Genomic DNA, 20,599 nt, shown 5'->3' with positions numbered 1-20,599 from the left:
TACATCCACATGTTTACAAACCGAGTGTGTGTGTTGATAAAACTACTTGGGTCAAGTCAAGGGATTTGACATGATTTGGTTGGGTTGGTGCCCACTCTATTTATGTTGATATCTGTAACCTGCCCTCATGGTTACTTGAATTCTCCTGCTGCATGTCTTACAAGTTGTTGAACATGTCATTGCACTCAAAACTAGCTTTCTGCAAAAATTTACCTATATCATGTATTGTTACATCTTGGACCAAAACATGGGTTGCTTGCGAGTACATTCAAAGTACTCATTGGCTTGCCACTGGTTATTTTATTGGCCAGGCATGAAAGAACATGATATGATGAAGAATACTTCGACGACGAACATGCGAGCTAGGACGTTTCCCAGTCAGAATGCCTGTAGGGTTAAGGCAGATGGCATGGGTCCAAGTTATCGACGAAGATTTCCGCTGCAATGTTATACTCAAGACTCGGCCATAATGGTCCTATTTATGTAATACGGTATGTATGGCTGTAAGACTCTTGTTATTCAGCTTCTGTGTGTTCAGTGAGCATTGATCTCTGGGATCACTGTACACATGCATTCGGTGATCACAACTTATGAGTCGGGGTCCCCACAGAGCTGGTATCAGAGCCATCCTGACTGTAGGAAGCCTTAGTTAGCATGGTCGTTAGTTAGGGTAAAACTATTTCCAAAACTACTACTAGTTTTCAAAACTATCTATACTTGTCTTCCCTTCTCAGTTTTTCGAAAACTAAGGTATACTTTCCTTATTGATCTCTTCCCCTTCAAAACCTTTGGTCGCTAGAATCCTTACACCCCTGACCATGGGATTCCTTGTAATCCTCGTGGATAATCTAGAAGGAAGATGCCTTTCCAGACGTTCACCCACATCTCCTGAACACAAGATTGGCAACATCACAACAAGACGATACCAACAGACGATACATCCTCAAGGAATGAGGACCTGAAGACCCAGGAGATGGTGACACCCTTGACACTGCCCCAAGATGATGCAACCTTAGCCTATAATGATCAGGGCATAGAATATGCAAGATCATGATATACATCGCTAATAGAGTAACCATGTCACTACCGTTGTTGTATCGACAACCACCGATGGATGAGAACCTAGCCATTTGGTCCGCCTCACCATAGTGAGCAGGAAAACGGTTCTCCTCATCCCCCGCTCTTGGTGTCGATGTTGTCATCAACGTAACCGACATGATGGACCTCTATTACGCCTTGATAATGTCATTGCATAAAGGATTACCTACCTGGTACCATCGACGGTTTAGAAGACAAAAAGCGATCATCATGATTAAGAAGACAAGAGAAGACCAAGTCAAAGACAGCCACGAGGAGCCACCATCACCCCATCGCCTCATCAGGCGAGAAGTTGTCGAAGATTCTTCAGGCTCAACCCAGATCGTTTCATCAAACAAGAGACGTAGCAACACCTGAGGAAAACTCAGAAGACTGCATGAGGCACAAGGCACGACTACTGATTTCGAGAACCCCTAGGGTAGGATGAGTCGTGTACCCCGTATGCGCAGTCGAGTCCATATGACGGTTCGAATAGAACCATGATTGTGTGTTGCTTGTTTTTATTTGTTTGTGTTTTGATATAGGTCGCACTTTTGCCCTAGGCGACAAGTATGCGACTATATCACCTACCTTACCTTGTTTATTTTGTTTGGCCCTTTTTGGCACCTGTTTGTTTGCACTTGCACTATAGAACACCCTTTAGGAATTCCCCTCCTCTAGGCTACCTCTCCCTCTCATCTGTCTCCTCAACTGAAGGCTAGCAAGACAAGATACACCAAGGATTCTACTTCGGCGACTAACTAGCACTGAAGACTTTTGCTACAGCCTCCTAGACCAAGTGCAGCCCCTTAGAGTTATGTTTGCACCTCAGGATTAGAGACCCATTCTTAGACCCTTCGAGACTTCACGAGATACCCCAACTCGAGTCCTTAACCATGTGCTTAACCCATAGAATTGCAAGAGAACCAGTTAAGCCTCTATAAACCTTGCATAGCACTGGGTTCATTATGGAACTAGTGGACATAGTGAACGAGCACATTATCATCCTAATATAGCACCAGAACTGACGATGCCATAGGGAAGACCAGTTTGAGGATATATGAATAGAGGACAAATTACTTGATGAGTTTATATCAATGACTTGAGGAATTATATGAGACTATTTGGTGGATTATGAGGCTTTGATGTTGGTAGATGAACTTGGTGGGATCATGAGTATAGATTAGCATAGCTTTCATTACCCCTGGATAAATTGGATTTAATAGGACAATTATGATCGCAAGCTGAAATTCTTGGAAGTATAAGGATTTGACTTAGCCAGGGGATATTGATAGGGGATAGTTGATGTTACGATAACGACTTGGGGGAACATGTAGGAATTCTCGTTGGACAAGAGATTTGGATTTAAGTAGGTGATTCTAGTTGAATATAGATGTTGAGTATGTCTACATGGTTCGGAGTAAATTATATTTAGACTGATGATCTCGATCATGATACCATGTTTCTCGGTGGACGATAAACTAGGAGATTGGATTAATTGTCGGAGTTGATTTAGGGATATATATACGCTTGACCTTGGAGTATTACTAGATCAAAATAACGGGAATTGGTGGACTGACTATAGTAAGGCAGCCCTTTCAAGTATTGGGGATTATAAGGACTTTAGGAGATCATGTGGGACACCAGCATAGGCGTTGGATTTGTAGAATTAATGGATTATGTAGTGATTAATGGAAGTTAACGGGTTGTTGGAGTTGATTCATAGAAAAGGAAACAAGATTTTGGAGTGGCATACGACGTGTTTCCTTAGGATAGAGATGCACTAGCATGGACCTTGGAAGAATAGGATGAGCACTTGGATTGTCCTATTTTATTCCAGCTTGGAAGCTTGTATGCTCTACCCATGGATTTTTAGGGGTAGCCACACACATGAGATTGGGGATCGTAGACATATATGATTTTTTTGACCTCCTCTTGGGAGTCATGAGGATATGAATAGCATGAGTGATGATTGGAGTTGACCTATACGAAATGATGCTTTCAGCAGTATAAGGTGATCTGTTTGGAGGACTAGGTAGAACAATTGGCATCTCAGGAATTGTGCTCAAGGATAAACCTTCACTCGCACCCTAGAATCTTTGAAACCCTTAAGCCCTACCAAGCTACAACATGGTCGGATCAGGACCTTAGGGCCTTGACACTAGATCTAGAACCACCTTGGCCCACACTCAACAAGACCACCACTAATTCCCCAGCCTACTTTATGTACCCCGTGAACAAAGTCTTCATGGAGTTCTTAGACAAGATAGTTGTCATCATCATTTGGTGACCTACCTGTCCACCCGAAGACGGAAGAAGAGCCGTTCAGCTAGTCAAGGAACATTTGAAGACTGCCATGCCAAGGGGGAAGAACTACACCCACCACCATTGTCAAGAAATGAACTTTCTCGTTGAAGACCAGGTGTGTCTGCGAGCCACTTCTCTCAAAGAGAACCAAGCATTTCCATGACAAGGAGACCCAAAACAAGATTCATCGCCCCCCTTTGAGATCACTCCAAGATTTAACAACCCCCTCGGATATCACTACAAGATGAAGAGAAGACAGTTACCAGCTGGAGTTGCCACCTGAGTTACCTGATGTGCACAATGCTTTCCATGTGTCACAACCCTAGAAGTGTTTCCAACTTCCTAACTTGCCCAATCTCTACGAGGGCATTAACCACCGAGCCATCGACCCCTAGCCCAATCTAACCTACTGCGAGCTACCCATTAGCAACCTGGATCAAGAGGAGCGTCATACACGAAGCCACACCATCAAGTACTTCAAGTTCAACGGAGCACTATACGGAAGCAGAAGCAACATGAGGACTTGAACACTACCCCAGACCCAAGTTTCCATACTCCTTTCCGCGCCTAGTTTGGGAATCTCGGGGACGAGATTCTTGTAAGGGGGCTAGGTCTGTCACACCCTGATTTTCATGGCACAACACTTAAGATGATAAATCATAAATGGTTGACAAATGATAAAATGTGGTTTGACAAATCATGATAAATGGTTTGACAAAAACTTTTGAGTGTTTTGGACTTTGCCTTGATTGGATTTTGTCTGTTGTTTGCAAGTGCTCTAAAAATCAAACAAATCCTCCAACTCCTATACTTCATCTCCTTGATCCAAACTCTTGAACCAATGATCATTCCATGTGTATAGGACATAAAAATAATTTCTTACAAAAATAATTTGGCCAAATAGTATTTTTAAAAATTAGTTTTCCAAAAACCCCTGAATTGAGGTTTGCACTGCAAGTACTTAATTAAGGGCAGTAAAAATCTTTCCAAAAATATATTTGACTCATATTAGATATAGGACTCCCATAAACCACAAAAATATAATTTTAAATGTTATTTTGCTATTTTATTTAAATGCTTTTTCTTTAGGCCAGAAATGATCTTTAATAGGTTAAAATTATTTTAAAGCTTTAAAAATATTTGAGAAACATTAGGGAGACTCAATGGACATATATTGTTCATATATAGGAGTTTCAACATATGGTCATGATCAAAATATTGGGCAAAACCTTTCAAAACCATTTCTGTCCATTTCAAGTATTTGAAATATTTCTATAAGAAATATTTTCAAGTAAATCCAAGAAAATTCTAGCAAGTCACATGTGCATAATGTGATGATCTTGCAAAGTTTCATATCAATAAAAATAATTTTGGTTCACAAAAGTGCCCCAAAACCCTCTCTGTCCAGATCCAAGTTTGAACAACTCTACATTGCCAAGTGTGTCCTTTTGATCTGAATTTTTTTGGACATGTTCAAATCCTCAAATGATGACACTACACCAAGTGGTGCATCAAGGAGAATAGATTTGCATGACTAAATCTTGGTAAAGCCATTTCTGCTAATTTCTAGGGTTTACCAAAGTTACATTGGCTGCTTTGCCCAAATGAGCTCAAGCTTGGTGGAACACCCTACTTCTATGTTCCATTTCATCCTGTTAATTCTCATGGCAAGTGGAATTAATTTACTTGCCCAAACCATTATCAAACACCTTCTGACACTTTACCAGAATGCCATTTTCAACCTCTTCCACTATTCTCCATGAGCTCAACTTTTTACCAGAGCTTAATCTAGTCACCTTATACCTCCAGTAATTCCCCCCCTTCAACAGCTCAATTATTTGGGGGTGAAACCCTCACTTTCTCTCTCTGGACAGCCTCTTTCTCTCTCTCCCTCAACCTCTCTCCTCTCCAAGTAGCTCTCCAAGGCATCCAAAGCTCCTCCCCACTTGTTTACTCCCCCCTAGAGCTGCTGGACACTATTGGCCATGCCCAAGGCGCCAAAACAATGTCCATGCCGGCCAAAGGCGCGCTCTGGAGCATGCTATAGTACGCTCCTGCACTGTAGCCGCACCCTGCCCGATGCCCCCGGCGACCTCAGCCCTCCCCCTCATGTCTCCCGAGGCCGCCTCAACGTCCTCAACACGCTACGAGGTCGGGCCTCTCCTCTCTCTCTCCCCTGGCCGCCCCGAGGGCGATAGAGCGCCACCCAGCTCGGCCAATGCATGCACCCATGCCGGAGACCCCCCTCGAGCTCGCCCCACTCCTCCTCTCTCTTCCTGGCGCCTTACTCAACGCCCACGAGGGCCGCAGACAGCCCCGAGCCTCCTCTCGTGGCCACCACGGCCATTTCCGCGGGTGCCCGTAGGTCATGTCCACGGTGAGCCATGGCCTCGCCATTCAAGGGCTCCCAAGGCCTCCCTCTGGATCCCATTCGCTCTCCCTCTCTCCCGAACACCCCCTGGACCAACCTGCACCTCCTCTCGTGCCCTCCTGCTCCCTCCATGGCCGGAGTGCCGTCGTCGGCCTCCTCCTAAATTCGCGCTCCGTGGCCTCTCCCCTCCCCTTTAGACTCCACTAGAGCACCTCCAGCATCACCTCGGTCCTCCCCCGCGCTCCTTGACCTTCTCCCAGTCACCGTAGCGCCGTGCCCACCATTGCCGTCGACCTCGCCCGCCACGGCCGATGGTGCGTTCGCACCCGGCCTCCCCTGAGGTCATGGCGTAGCTCGGCGGGTGCGAAGTGATCTCCTGAGCCCTCCAGTATGCTGGGCGCCGCCGGGGGTGGTCGGTGCCGTCGGGGAGAGCGCCGGCAAGCGCTCGGCCCCGCCTCCTCTGCCTCCTCTATCGCGGGCGGGAGGAGGGCGACGACCCTACGGGTGGACCCCGCAGGTCAGTGACCCGCCAGCGGGCCCCTCCCGTTTAAGTGGAAGCGTACCAATGTCGCCACCGCTTCCCCGCGGCGAAGACGCCCTGGCGTTAGTACGCCTCCGACATGGCCCCTGCGCACGTGCGGGCGAGCCGCTGGGCCGGCCAAGTGGTGTCCTGCTGCTAAACCTCGCCGTGTGCACCTCTTAAAGGTAAAGCCCTTGTCTGTTTCTTTCTTTTTCTTTTTCTAGATATCTTGTTAAATCCCTAGAGAAGGCAAACAGTGTCCAAATTTGATGATTCAAATTTCTAGTAGTTTCTAATTTCATTCCCTATCACATGGTGCTACTTGCACATTTTTACAGAAATATTTCTTTCACGAATAATTAGCAAATTCTATTTTTCCATTTCTGTGATAAACTTTAGAAAATCACAGAGAGCCCATTTTTGATCCAAATGCCATGATTCAAGATCCTAGATACTTCTAAGCTCATAACTTAGTTTTTGAACATTTTTACTAATACTTTCTGTATCACCTCAAATAATGGTCTATTTCTTCATGTATAGCCAACTTTGCAAAATCATAGGATATTCATTTGAACTCCAAATCCAGAGAAACCAACTCCTAGGTGCTTCTAAAATCATGCTTTGTCAAATGAGTGCCTCTGCTCATTTTTGAAAATAATGTTTCTGTACACTTCTTGCAAATCCATTAATCCCTTGATTCCATCATATTGAAATGTTCATAGATGTCCATTGATCAAATCCTAATGAAACCCTTTGGTCATCCCTCATATGACCAGAGGTATCCTAGAAAAGTCCAACTCATATTTTTAGAGCAATTTTATTTCCTACCTTGTTGTGTTGCTTATTATGGTTGCTTTCGACGATAGTTGACGAAGTAAACGAAATGCTCGGAGTTGGACCAGAGATATTTGAAGACCTCGAAGACTTTGTTAAAATAGGCAAGCAGCCCTTTGACCATGTCTATGAAACCCTTTTTATGCATGTCATGTAGCACCATATTGTTGTTGCAACGGAATCATGATGGGGTGGTAACCACTTTGATGGTTTGCCACCGTACTTCCTTGTTGATGCTTGCATTGTGCATAACCCTACCTTCTTATGAGGGTTATGACGGTGGGAGTAGATAGGATGCTAAAGTAGTGCTACGCAAAAAGGGACGGGAATATGCATGGTGATGGAGACAAAGTATTTTCAAAAGACTTTTCGAAAACCCCATCGGGTGCCACTTATGCCCGGGGGAGATGATGAGTTGGGTAGCCACTTGATGACGAAGTGGTGTACCGAGGCAAGTGTGTGTTGTTTTCAAAACAGATTGGTTTAAGTTGCGACCGTTATTCCAACCTTACATGCGCAACCACTCTACCCTTATATGGGAAAGGGCATTATTGATTACCTAGACCGATACTAGCTTGGAGCCCGCATTACTAGTGACGGGAGAGTTGTTGGTGCGCTCTCTCGGGATGGGGTCGTGCCAGGTAGGGCGGCCAAGAACATTTTTGTGGGGCACCGGACACACCGTTGGTACCCCGTGCCAGTATGTAATGAATATGGGAGCGATGCTCCACAATTTTAAGATGTGAAGTGTTGGGCACGGGGGTTACTACCAATCGAGTGGACTCCATGTTAGTGTCGTCTAGGGAAAGGTAGTGATCGGGTGCTTACCCCGGGTACTTGAGGTATCGCGGGTCGTGGATGACACAGAAGTTCCTCGGATCTTGTGGGTAAAGTGTGCAACCTCTGCAGAGTGTAAAACTATTCGAATAGCCGTGTCCACGGTCAAGGACAGTTGGGTAACCGCTCTTGGGCTACGTCCACATGTTTACAAACCGAGTGTGTGTGTTGATAAAACTACTTGGGTCAAATCAAGGGACTTGACATGATTGAGTTGGGTTGGTGCCCACTCTATTTTTGTTGATATCTGTAACCTGCCCTCATGGTTACTTGAATTCTCCTGATGCATGTCTTACAAGTTGTATAACATGTCATTGCACTCAAAACTAGCTTTCTGCAAAATTTTTACCTATATCATGTATTGTTACATCTTGGACCAAAACATGGGTTGCTTGCGAGTACATTCAAAGTACTCATTAGCTTGCCACTGGTTATTTTATTGGCCAGGCATGAAAGAACAGGATATGATGAAGAATACTTCGGCGACGAACATGCGAGCTAGGACGTTTCCCAGTCAGAATGCCTGTAGGGTTAAGGCAGATGGCATGGGTCCAAGTTATCGACGAAGATTTCCGCTGCAATGTTATACTCAAGACTCGGCCATAATGGTCGTACTTATGTAATACGGTATGTATGGATGTAAGACTCTTGTTATTCAGCTTCTGTGTGTTCAGTGAGCATTGATCTCTGGGATCACTGTACACGTGCATTCGGTGATCATGACTTATGATTCGGGGTCCCCACACATAACAACAGAGAATGCTGGGTCTTCAAACAAGCCGGAAGGTCAGGTGCCGAAAACAAGGAGAAGGGGTCTCAAGGCGACGACGACGACGAGGAGCCTGATCACCGAACATAGGAGGGCAAAAGAAATTTCCCCCGCAAATCAAAACGGTGAACATGATAAATGCCACCCACATTCCCAAGCTGGAACGGATGTGCACTCTTAGGGATGTCGACTCAACGGAGCCAGTCCCCCCACAATATAAACTGTGGCCGATCACCTTTGACCTTACGGATCGTCCGGCCAATACCAATCAGGGCAATTCAGCCGCACTAGTCCTTGACCCAATAATTGATCGATTCCACCTCACACGAGTCCTTATGGACGGAGGCAGCAGTCTAAACCTAATGTATCAAGACACAGTGCGCAAGATGGGTATTGATCTTTCGGTGATCAAGCCCACTAAAACCACCTTTAAAGGTGTTATACCAGGTGTGGAGGCCCGTTCTACAGGCTCCATCACTCTGGAGGTAGTATTCGGATCACCGAACAATTACCGTACCGAAGAGTTAATCTTCGACATCATCCCTTTTCGCAGTAATTATCATGCACTGCTTAGACGAACCGCATTTGCTCGATTCAACGCAGTGCCACATTATGCCTACCATAAGCTCAAGATGCCCGGTCCGCGCGGTGTCATAACAATTAATGGCAAGGCCGAACTCCCTCTCTGTGCCGAAGAGTATACCGCCGCCTTGACAGTAGAAGCAACGAGTGGCATCTTTCAATCGAACCTCGAGTCGACGGCCAAGCTCCCGGACACCGTCAAGGGAGTCTGAACTACTTCACGGCAGGATAGCCCGGCTCGTCCGGAGCTCAACTAAAACACTCTGGCATTAAACGGAGGCAAAGCTAGGATAGGCCACACACTGCGGCTCAACCACTCCGTGGCACACAAACGTTTCTTGCATTTTCTTTGCAGGTTCACTTTTGCGTAGGCCAAGACTGGCGACATGGAAACAGCTCGAATGCGTAAGGGAATCCTTAGATATTCCCCTCTATGACCATCCGACTACACTCCGGATCTGCCCACAGCCTCCTCCCGCCTGTTCTCAGCAGGTTCCGAAGTCATATTTCTTTTTATCACATTACTTGTACTCGTACGCATCGACGTGTTATTCAATTACAACATGTGGCTTTATATGACACTTATCTGCTGTTGTTTCTTATTGACACTCTTTGTCAAATGGCATCTGTACACCGCGATATGCCTTAATATGCTAGGGGCTTCATTGTACCCATAATACGGCAATAAAGTCTGAACACCTTCACGGTCGTTCGGCACCCCGAACTTATAGCATTATATGCATCAGCTCTGAATCATGTCTTGGGTCAATAGTTGGGTTTGCCCGGCTCAAATGTTTTGCTGCCTTACGTTCCGCTATATCGGCTAAGGGGGCACGGGGAGAACTATTGCGATTGTGTCCCGGTTCTTCTGGACGAGAGCCTTAGTCGAGAAAGCCGAAAACTGACTGTCATGATACGGCGAGAGCTGGTTAGCTGTTCGAGAGGTTGTAAAATCTTTAAGGATTTCTTCCGCATTATGCGATAACTAATGCAACATGCGATGGATCGACTTTTCTTCCGATCATGTGCTTATAGAGCCCCTCGTGCGGTCTTCCAAACACCAGGGGCTGCGCCTACCTTCCTTTTGTCAAACTCCTATGGCTAAGTGAGAGTGATAAAGCGTCTGATTGCCTGGTTCGTTGCGCTGAACACCTCCTTCAAGGACCCAAAACTGAGATAAAGAGTGCTCAGGTTTACCCCGAACACCCCCGTACTTCCTACGTGGGGCAGAAGCCGACGACTGGCCAACTCTCGGGATTAATATTTTTCAAATAACAGGCAATAAATAATAGAAATGACCCTGTTCAACATTACAAAGGACAACATGACTATATTCATGGAAATATAATGTCCTTAGTGCATTGCTCCGCGCAAGGCGGGACCCTTTCAGGACACTACCATAATATAACTCGGGCTTGTGGTGCTCCTTCCCCTCGGTCATAAGATTTTCAGCATCCATCTTCGCCCAGTGCACCTTTGCGCGGGCGAAGGCCATTTGTGCACCCCCTCATACAGACCAACCGCTTGATGACTTCAAGTCGAGGGCAGGCACTCACAAGCCGCTTCACGAGCCCGAAGTAGCTTCTTGGAATCAGCTCGGCGAGCCATAGCCGGATAATTAAATCCTTCGTGGCTAGTTCAGCCGCCTTATGCAGTTTGATTAGCTGCTTCAGCTGATCGGCAAATGGCACTGGATACACCGGTGCCAGATACTATGACCAGAAGAGCTTCTCCACAGTGCTCCTTTCTTCAGTTCAGAATTGTGCGGCATCAGATATGCTGCGTGGCAGCTCCGCAAATACCCCTGGAGAAATCCGAATTCAAATTAGCAATGTAATTTTCTCCACAAATACTTGCTTTGCATAGCCAAAGCCTTACTCACCGTGATGTTCTTCTCCTCCTGGATTTCCTGCAGGGCGCCTTGGGCTTCCCCTGGGCATCGTGTGCGGCTTGATGAGCCTTGGTGAGTTCAGAATCTTTCTCTGTTAAACTCTGCTCCAAGGTCTCCCATTTCTTCACAGCTTCTTGGAGTTCTTGCTCAGCTTCAATAACCCTGGCCTCGTGCTTCTCACGAAGAGCCTGCTCTTCGGCTGCCTTTTTCTCCGCCTCAGCCACAGCCTTCTTAAGAGCCTCGACTTTGGTCATCGCCCCTAGAGCACACCAAGAACATATTTTTCTCATACTAAATTATTCATTCGCATTGAATGCGGGCAAGGTTTTTTGCATACCTTGATTATCCTCCACCCGCTTCTTCACTTGGCCGAGTTCTTCTCCGGCCAGCTCCAAACTTCTTTAGCCTAGAGACTTCCACAGTATGAGAGGCGGCAGTCGCCACAGACGCCTGCTTAACAAAAAAAAGAGAGTTAGAGATTCCATAAAGTAAGTCTCCTGCATATATTTGATCCTCTGTCCGGTTCTTTCTTTCACCAAACAATGTATCAGGGGCTACTACCTATACTATGACACTCTTCGAAGCCTCACAAAACATACCTCAAAGCCCATTATAAGGCTAATGCAGGCTTCATTTAGTCCACTCTCAGCGAACTGAATCTTCTCAATCACCGCACCCATAAGGGCACGGTGTTCATCGACGATGGAGGCGCTCATCAGCGCCGCTGATAAAGTATCCGGCAACTCTGGTTTGACAGAGTTTGCCGGTGGAACAGGCACACCCCCTCCAGCCGAGGGGGGCTGCCTTCCTGATTTTGGAGCCATATCGGTCTCCGAAATTGCGTCCGGCTGGGGGCCAAGTTCGAGATAGCCCCCGCCATCGACATCCATGGGAGCCTTTTCTCCCGTGTGTCCGGCCCCTGAAGTTTGACCTTCTGGCACCGCCTTGATGATCTTCCCCCCCTCCTTGCCTTGGGTCCCTCTGGGACAATACCTCGACGTCGTTCATGCGTTTTGGGGAGGGGGCCTTCGAGGGTGTCCCGTTGTCCATAGCATCCGATCCCAGTAAATCCTCCAATGAGGATTGTTCGGTGCGGGACCTCACCGGACTGTAAAACAATATGGCTCAATGATTAAAAAACGTCATGCCATAGTGAGTCTGGATGTGTAAACGTGTCCAAATTTTATATATTCACGAGTTCACCAGGGGCTGGGCCCTGGGATCCCACTCCAGGCTGTTGTCGGTAGCGGCGGTGGACTCCTCTGGAAGGGGAGTTTTTCCCTTCTTAGGCGACTCGGCCTCCCAGGATGTGGAGGCCGTCCTTTTCTTTCTTGCCCTCACTAGGGATTGGTCTTCATCCTCTTCCTCGACCTCTCCGGAGGAAGAGCGGGCATCAGAGTCTTCGGATATTGTGTCCGAAGTGCCACGGCGACGTAGGCCGCCCCTGGTATTTTTGGCCTCCTTCTCGGCCTTTTTCTTCGGCGCCTTGTAATGCACTGGGACCAGAATCTTCGTCAGAAGTGGGCCGGCCGGTTCTTCTGGCAGTGGGGCCGGACAGTAGATCCTCCCTACCTTCTTCGTCCAGCCCTAGGACAGTTGTGGAAAACACATGAAGCATTTCCCTTGGGTTATGCGAATAAAACATATGGCTTGCCAACATACAATGACTTACCGAACATGCAGGGCGGGACAGTTGGTACCCGCGGTCCTCGGCGGAGTCCGGCCACGATTTGCCGGACTTAAAAAGCACCATCTAGATGTCCTTGTGTGAGGAGCCAAAGAACTCTAGCAGGGTCTGGTGCTTGGCCGGGTCGGATGCCCATAAATTGCAAGCACTGTGTTGACAAGGAAGAATCCGGCGAACTAACATCACCTGGACTACATTGACAAGTATGATATTCTTGTCTTCCATATCCTTGACGCGCCTCTGGAGCACCGACAGTTCATCGGACGAAGACCAATTCAGGCCTTTCTTGGGCCAGGACGTAAGCCGCAAGGGAGCTCCGTATCAGAATTCGGGAGCTGCGGCCCCTTTTGGGACGCGCGGCTTAGTGACATAGAACCACTGTTGTTGCCACCCTTTGACGGAATCATTGAAAGTACCTGATGGCCATGTGACGTTGGGCATCTTGCTCACCATGGCACCTCTGCACTCGGTGTGCTCGTTGCTCACTACCTTGGGCTTCACATAAAAAATCTTTAGCCATAAGCGGAAGCGTGGTGAGGTGCGGAGAAAGGCCTCGCACACGACGATGAATGTCGAGATGTTGAGGAAGGAATTTGGGGATAGATCATGAAAATCGATCCCGTAGTAATACATGATGTCGCGAATGAATGGGTGGAGGGGAAACCCTAGCCCGCGGACAAAGTGAGGGAGGAATACAACCCTCTCGTAGGGTTCCGGGGTTGGGACGATCTGTCCCGCCATCGGGAGACGGTGGCTGATTTTTTTGGTCAGATACCCGGCCTCCTGAAGCTTTTTGATATCCTTCTCCCGGACGGTAGAGGCCATCCACTTGCCTCCTGCTCCGGATCCGGACATTTTCGGAGGGCCTTGGCAGGAGGAGAAGATGAACACTTGGGCGCTGGAGCTCGAGTGAGAGAGAATGGATAAGCAGAGAAAGAAGAAGGCGTGGGTGAAAAGGGGGAATCCTTATCTCTTTATAGAGGCGGTAGAAACTGTGCACCTCCCCACTTGCCCCATAAAATCGCTTATTCCCCAAGCGCCGCGTTGATGGCGCGGTTGGGTTACCCACACCCATATTGATGAGAATCCCGTGATAAGGGGACACGATCTCTGCTTCGACAAGACATGCCAAGGAAACCACCTCGCAATATGTGCAGTAGCAGGTTGGGAAAAATGGTTCACGTATTGACTGGCCGTGGCGTGATGTCACGCTATGAAAAGTTGTCAGCAGATAAGATTTGTGGAATATTATGCTCTCTATTGTGGTGTGTGAAATTTGTTTTGTAGAGCCAGACACGATCCTTATGTTCAAAATCTTCTATGGATTATTCGGAGAAGGAACCCGCCTTGAAATGCCGAAAACAATCTGCGCGCCGGACTCATCGTCATTGGAGCCTGGTTCAGGGGCTACTGAGGGAGTCCGGGATTAGGGGGTCCTCGGATAGCCGGACTATGTACTTGTGCCAGACTATTGGACTATGAAGATACAAGATTGAAGACTTCCTCCCGTGTCCGGGTGGGACTCTCCTTTGCGTGGAAGGCAAGCTTGGCAATTCGGATATGTAGATCTCCTTCTCTGTAACGGACTCTGTGTAACCCTAGCCCCCTCCGTTTTCTATATAAACTGGAGGGTTTAGTCCGTAGGACAACAACAATCATAATCATAGCTAGCTTCTAGGGTTTAGCCTCTACGATCTCATGGTAGATCAAATCTTGTAATATTCATATCATCAAGATCAATCAAGCAGGAAGTAGGGTATTACCTCCATAGAGAGGGCCCGAACCTGGGTAAACATTGTGTCCCCAGCCTCCTGTTACCATTAGCCTTAGACGCACAGTTCGGGACCCCCTACCCGAGATCCGTCGGTTTTGACACCGACACTCGGCGCCACGGCGAGCGCAACAACTCGAAGGACGACGGAGAGGGCCTTGTGGGCCCTACAGATGGTTTGATACAGCACCCTCTTCTCATTCACGAAGCTAGGATCATCAGACACCTATGAGCACCTTAGAGAGACTAAGATGGCATGAAACGGTAAGGCCGCGCTTGGGAGGTCTTGTTTATTTCACACCTGTATTAAGATACAAGTGTAATTTACTCGGCATCGGAAACAACGCGTAAAATATAGGTGTAATGAAACCGAGGGCCCGAGGTCTGTAAATAAAACCGGCGGGTTACACGTGTAATTTGAGAGACCAGTGCATATTTTACTAGTCGAAATCGACGAACCAAGCGCTTCGCCCGAGACCATCTGCTTTTATTTATAAGCATCAGTTTTACAAATGGTTTTGATTGGAAAACAATGATCCAATCACGGCCTAAGATGATGAGTTGGTCGGAAGATGATATGGTTTCACGTCTAACCTACCCGACTTGTCATATAGGCTATGAATGAAACATAAGACGATGAACTTCTTATGCACGGAAACAACAAAAGAGGATGATCTTCTTAACAAGCAAATCACTGGCATTAGATCAGCATGCAAAACAATACGAAGCATTATTCTCAGGAGGCACGGTGAACAGCTCGTGATGCTACATACCACAACATTCCAAGCTCAACTTTGCAATCAAACACAAGGCCTGGCATTACATAAACAATATTCAGAACAAACTCTTAAAATACCTTACATAAGTCAACATTCATGTGACTATGCATCTCAGCAGAGTAACTATTTACTTCTAAACTGAATGCAGGAATAGGAAAAAATGATCGATGCTGCTCACAGCAAAGGGCGTCCCACTAAAAAAAATATCAAATGCATGTCTTTTGGCTAACATCAATGAGAAAATTTTGACAAGGTTTTCCAATTCCAATACATTAAACGAATGTCTTGCTGCTAACATAAATGATTAAACTTTGACAAGCTTTTCCCATTCAAAATATGAAATGCCTATGATTGTGGAACGGGCAGGGTTTTTCATCAGTTTGTCAGCTGATAGTCCGGTGGCTCAAGGTGATGACGAATGATTAGCAAACCATTCGATGTACTATGCATGATGAAGTATTATGGAGGGCACAAACCATCTCAACATTTTGTGCAGTTCCACTAAAATCAATTTGAGCATCCCTGTGGATTTCGTATTTATATGCTACAAAAAACAAAGACACATCAGCACACACATGAATATTGGCCCCAGTGTCAACCCACCAATCGGCGGACTAACAAACTGAAAGTACGGTAAACAGATTACCATACCCAGATGCCCCATCATTGTTGCTTAGAATGACATTGATAGACTTGGAGTCCTGTCATGGCTTCTTGTACTTGTTTGGGCACTTTTTGCCCAGTGCACTCCACGTGTTGTAGAGTTGCCTATGCTCTCTGTAGACTAGTCATGTCACCAGCGTCTACTAACACTCTGTAAAGCTTCTCGATCATTCCTTCTATAATGTAGCGCCAACAATGACTGCTTGTTTCGGCAAAGTGGAACAACCAACTGGACCCAGTAATGCAGAAGTTTGCCTTGCACACATTGGCTCCTTTTGTGCAGTTCAACTAAAATGAAAGTCGGAATAAAATCGAGCTTTAATTTTGATATCCCTGTAAGCAACAATAGGTACAAGGGAAGCAATTAGTGAGTAACGGTTGATGACTTGTACTCCTAGAAGAAAAACATCTACTGATGTACCTTATCTTAATGGGAAACAAAGTAGGAGAGTAGCAATTCTCCATCAGTGTGATTCATTCATATTGACTGAGATATTATCTTAACAATGCCTTGTTTCAACATGTATAAAGAATGACAAAGCAGAAAAGTACCATTCCTAAAACAATGCGACTGATTCATTTGAACAAAGACATTATCTTAACAATACCTTGGTTAAACATGAGGAAAGTGTTGGGGATAGCGGTAATTTCAAAAAAATTCCTACGATCACGCACGATCTTCTATGTGATGCATAGCAACGAGAGGGGAGAGTGTGTCCATGTACCCTCATAGACCTAAAGCGGAAGAGTTATGACAATGCAATTGATGTAGTCATACGTCTTCACGATCTGACCGATCATAGCACCGAATGTACGGCACCTCCGCGATCAGCACACGTTCAGCTCATGGACATCCCTCGTACTCTTGATCCAGTTGAGGCCGAGGGAGAGTTTCGTCAGCACGACAGTGTGGTGACGGTGATGATGAAGTTACCGGCATAGGGCTTTGCCTAAGCACTACGAGGATATGACCGAGGTGTGTAACTGTGGAGGGGGCACCGCACATGGCTAAACAATGTCAGCTTGTGTGTCTAAGGGGTGCCCCCTCCTCCGTATATAAACGAGGGAGGGGGAGGCCGGCCGACCTCTCTAGGCACGCCAAGGGGGGAGAAGTCCTCCTAGTAGGAGTAGGACTCCCCCATTCCTAGTCCCACTAGGAATAGAAGGAAGAGGGAGAAGGAGAAAGGAAAGGGGGGCTGGCCCTCTCACCCAAGTCGGATTGGCCTTGGGGGGCACACCCCCTCCTAGGATGCCTTCTCTCCTCTCCCACTAAGGCCCATTAAGGCCCATATGCTCCCTGGAAGGGTTCCGGTAACCCCCGGTACTCCGGTAAATGCCCGAACTTATCCGGAACTATTCCGATGTCCAAACATAGTCATCCAATATATCAATCTTCATGTCTCGACCATTTCGAGAATCCTCGTCATGTCGTTGATCACATCAGGGACTCTGAACTACCTTCGGGACGTCAAAAGACATAAACTCATACTACCAATCGTCATCGAACGTTAAGCGTGCGGACCCTACGGGTTTGAGAACTATGTAGACATGACCGAGACACGTCTCTGATCAATAACCAATAGCGGAACCTGGATGCTCATATTGGTTCCTACATATTCTACGAAGAACTTTATTGGTCAAACCGTAACAAGATATGTTGTTCCCTTTGTCATCGGTATGTTACTTGCCCGAGATTCGATCGTCGGTATCTCAATACCTAGTTCAATCTCGTTACCGGCAAGTCTCTTTACTTGTTCCCTAATACTTCATCCCGCAACTAACTCATTAGTCACAATGCTTGAAAGGCTTATAGTGATGAGTATTATCGAGAGGGCCCAGAGATACCTCTCCGAAACACGGAGTGACAAATCCTAATATTGATCTATGCCAACCCAACAAACACCTTCGGAGACACCTATAGAGCACCTTTATAATCACCCTTTTATGTTGTAGCGTTTGGTAGCACACAAAGTGTTCCTCTGGTATTCGGGAGTTGCATAATCTCATAGTCTGAGGAAAATGTATAAGTCATGAAGAGAGCAGTAGCAATGTAACTGAAACGATCATAATGCTAAGCTAATGGATGGGTCATGTGCATCACATCATTCTCCTAATGATGTGATCCCATTCATCAAATGACAACACATGTCTATGGTTAGGAAACATAACCATCTTTGATAAACGAGCTAGTCAAGTAGAGGCATACTAGGGACAATATGTTTTGTCTATGTATTCACACATGTGCTAAGTTTCCGGTTAATACAATTCTAGCATGAATAATAAACATTTATCATGAAATAAGGAAATAAATAATAACTTTATTATTGCCTCTAGGGCATATTTCCTTCAGTCTCCCACTTGCACTAGAGTCAATAATCTAGTTCACATCGCCATGTGATTTAATACCAATAGTTCACATCTGTATGTGATTAACACACATAGTTCACATCGCCATGTGACCAACACCCAAAGGGTTTACTAGAGTCAATAATCTAGTTCACATCGCTATGTGATTAACACCCAAAGAGTACTAAGATGTGATCATGTTTTGCTCATGAGAGAAGTTTAGTCATCGGGTCGGTCAAATTCAGAGCCGTATGTATTTTGCAAATGTTCTATGTGTACAATGCTATGCATGGAGCTACTCGAGCTAATTGATCCCACTTTCAATATGTATCCAGATTGAGACTTAGAGTCATCTGGATCGGTTTAAAAGCTTGCATTGATGTAACTCTTTATGACAAAATCTTTATCACCTCCATAACCGAGAAATATTTCCTTAGTCCTCACTAAGGATAATTTTGACCGATGTCCAGTGATCTACTCTTAGATCACTATTGTACCCTCTTGCCAAATTCATGGCAAGGTGCACAATAGGTCTGGTACATAGCACATCATACTTTATAGAACCTATGACTGTTGTGTAGGGAATGACTTTCATTCTCTTTCTATCTTCTGCCGTGGTCGGGATTTGAGTCTTACTCAACTTTACACCTTCTAATATAAGCAAGAACTTCTTCTTTGACTGATGTATTTTCAACTCTTTCAAAAAACTTGTCAAGGTATGTATTCATAGAAAAATCTTATCAAGTGTCTTGATCTATCTCCATAGATCTTTATGCGCAATATATAAGCAACTTCACCGAGGTCTTTCATAGAAAAAACTCTTATTCGGGTATCTCTTTATGCTATCCAGAAATTCTATATCAATTCCAATCAACAATATGTCATCCACATATAATATCAGAAATGCTATAGAGCTCCCACTCACTTTCTTGTAAATACCGGCTTCACCGCAAGTATGTATAAAACGATATGCTTTGATCAACTCATCAAAGCGTATATTCCAACTCCGAGATGCTTGCACTAGTCCATAGATGGATCACTGGAACTTGCAGACCTTGTTAGTACTTGTAGGATTGACAAAACCTTTTGGTTGCATCATATACAACTCTTCTTTAAGAAATATCCATTTAAGGAATGCAGTTTTTACATCCATTTGCCAGATTTCATAAAATATGGCAACTGCTAACATGATTCGGACAGATTTAAGCATCGCTACAGTTGAGAAAATCTCATTGTAGTCAACACCTTGAACTTGTCGAATTTTTTTTGCGACAACTCAAGCTTTGTAGATAGTAACACTACTATCAGTGTCCGTCTTCCTCTTGAAAAAACATTTATTTAATATGGCTTGCCGATCATCGGGTAAGTCCGCCAAAGTCCACACTTTGTTCTCATACATGGATCCCATCTCAGATTTCATGGCCTCAAGCTATTTTGCGGAATCTGGGCTCATCATCGCTTCCTCATAGTTCATAGGTTCATCATGGTCTAGTAACATGACTTCCAGAATAAGGTTACCATACCACAGTGGTGCTGTCCGTACTTTGGAAGACCTAAGAGGTTCTGTAGTAACTTGATCTGAAGTTTCATGATAATCATCATTAGCTTCTTCACTAATTTGTGTAGGAATCACTGGAACTGATTTCTGTGATGAACTACTTTCCAATTCGGGAGAAGTTACAATTACCTCATCAAGCTCTACTTTCCTCCCACTCACTTCTTTCGAGAGAAACTCCTTCTCTTGAAAGGATCCATTCTTAGCAACGATCTTGCCTTCGGATCTGTGATAGAAGGTGTACCCAACAGTTTCCTTTGGGTATCCTATGAAGACGCATTTCTCCGATTTGGGTTCGAGCTTATCAGGTTGAAGCTTTTGCACATAAGCATCGCAGCCCCAAACTTTAAGAAACGACAACTTTGGTTTCTTGCCAAACCACAGTTCATAAGGCGTCGTCTCAACGGATTTTGATGGTGCCCTATTTATCGTGAATGCAACTGTCTCTAGTGCATAACTCCAAAATGATAGTGGTAATCGGTAAGAGACATCATAGATTGCACCATATCTAATAAAGTGCGGTTACGACGTTCGGACACACCATTACGCTGTGGTGTTCCAGGTGCCGCGTGCTATGAAACTATTCCACATTGTTTCAAATGAAGACCAA

This window comes from Triticum aestivum, chromosome 6B (genome assembly GCF_018294505.1).
Source record: "Triticum aestivum cultivar Chinese Spring chromosome 6B, IWGSC CS RefSeq v2.1, whole genome shotgun sequence".
Taxonomy (NCBI): domain Eukaryota; kingdom Viridiplantae; phylum Streptophyta; class Magnoliopsida; order Poales; family Poaceae; genus Triticum; species Triticum aestivum.
The sequence above is the reverse complement of the archived record's forward strand: the minus strand, read 5'-3'. Positions refer to the sequence as shown.